Below are 2,253 nucleotides of genomic sequence, written 5' to 3' on the forward strand. Positions count from 1 at the left end.
ATATTTGAATGGATTGTTATTGCTGCTTCCATAAACATCCGTGTGTATTTTACGAACTTTAAATGTATTGTTTTACTAGTACTTATATGTATTTAAATGTCTGAAACCTAAAATAAACATTATGTAGTTAAAAACACTGCATAGTTGTGATTATATGACAAGTGCAGCGGTGTCTCAGCATCAGTTAAAGCGTGAAAACGCAGTTTGAATTTGGCAGTTATGTGACGTCACCGAACGTTTTAAATCTCATCATATGTGGGACTGTACTCCCAGGGGCACGGAAATAAAAATCCCATATTTGGGACCGTACCGCTCAACAGGTTAAACTTCAGACTGAAAACTATCAAACTTAAAACTTTTTAAACTTCTAAAACTTTTCAAACTTTCTGGTCCGACTTTCTCTTTTTTTTTTATAGACTGTATTGCCTTTAAAACATTCACTTTAATCTTTCAAACTATTTCAAACTTTTCAAACTTTTTAAAACTTTTCAAACTTTCTGGTCTGGCTTTCTCAAGCCAACTTCAAAGTTTGTCTCGACAAACTTTTTATCTAGTTATTCTTCTTCTGAGACTAAAATTATCAAGACTAACTCCTAGAGCTTTAACTCTACAACCACCAAACTCTGGACTGTTCTGAAGTTTGTTGCTATATCTTTTCTAAGTGATCGCACTGACGGTTTTCATAAAACTGAAGATTAAAAATCATAAAAATCCTATATACTTACACTGGAGTTTGAATAGTCTTGGCTAATTTGAACATTCCGTCAATGTATTTAGATTTGAATTTTGACAGTTGATGACTCAATTAAGCTGCCATTCTATGTACTATTTCTAAGCCATTTACACTCATTTATTCCATGAGTAGTGACAGTCGGAGAGTATTATAGCATTTACGGTAATGCATGTACTGTGTGAAATGCCTGTCAGTGTTGTGTGTAACTAATAAAGTTAATACGGGATGTTTTGGTCGTTGCTGTGTACCTGTTGAATCAACGCGACGACATGGAAAAGTTTTCTCCACCCGAAAGTTTTATCTCAGTGTGGTGTGGGCTTGTGAAAGGTTCTCCAAGTACTTGTATGGCCTGGACATTTTTGTTATTCACACAGATCATAAGCCATTGGTTCCACTTATCAACAGCAAGGAAATCGACATGGTTCCTCTGAGATGCCAGAGATTGTTGATTCGGCTGATGAAGTTCAATGCTAAAGCTCAGTATGTTCCAGGAAAATTACTGGTTGTCGCCAATACTCTTTCTAGACATCCATCTTCGACACCACAGCTGGATTCTCTGGAGCTTACCGACGATATTGTGGCCCTGGAAGACTCCACTAGGGCTGCATGGCCAATGTCATGCTCTCGTCTGGATGAGGTTATCAAAAGCACGAAGGCCGATCATAAGCGGCAGTTGATCATGAGGTATGTTAGACAGGGATGGCCAAAGAATCCCTCTCAAGTTCCAGAACACATTAAACCTTACTTTGCTGTGAAGGATATGTTGTCTGTGTGTAATAACCTTCTGATTTACAGCAACAGGATCGTCATTCCAAGAGCCTTGAGAGCGGAAATCAAAGCAAAACTTCATGATGGTCACATGTAGTGTTGCTTTCGTCAACGAAAATTATGACTAAATATCGTCGTCAACGAACCTTTATCACGTGACGAAAACGAGACAAGACGCAACGTAAATGCTGGTCATGTGACGATGACTATAATTAAATGTATAATGCAATATTGTTGAACCGATGGACGGCCAGCCGGGGTTCGTCTTTGGGAGACAAAGAAGACAAACTTTTGTGTACTTCTAACATGTTTGGTTGGTAAAATAAATGTTGTAAATTCAAATCAGAGCGTCTTCCGTGTCTGGAATGGATGTATTCTTGAGTCTATAAGGTAACAATAATATAATAAGATAACCTTGTTTGAAATGGGTTTGGCTAAAAGAACATTTTGGTTTCGTCTATACTACTAGGTACTTATACTATATTGACTGGGTTAAATAGAATTGCATTACTAAAAAGAGACTAGTTTTAGTCAATGAAAATTGTATTTGAGACTAAAATGACATCAGTTTTCGTCGACTAAAACTAGACGAAAATAGTCATGGATAATTCTGACTAAAATAAGACTAAAATGCTCAGACTTTTAGTTGACTGAAACTTGACTAGACTAAAAAGAGTATGAACATGACTAAAACTAATAAAAACTAAAATGACAGCTTCACACAAAGACTAGACTAAAACTAAAATTAAAAC

The sequence above is a fragment of the Sinocyclocheilus rhinocerous genome, unplaced genomic scaffold (assembly GCF_001515625.1).
Source record: "Sinocyclocheilus rhinocerous isolate Xijiao unplaced genomic scaffold, SAMN03320098_v1.1 scaffold3357, whole genome shotgun sequence".
Classification (NCBI taxonomy): Eukaryota; Metazoa; Chordata; class Actinopteri; order Cypriniformes; family Cyprinidae; genus Sinocyclocheilus; species Sinocyclocheilus rhinocerous.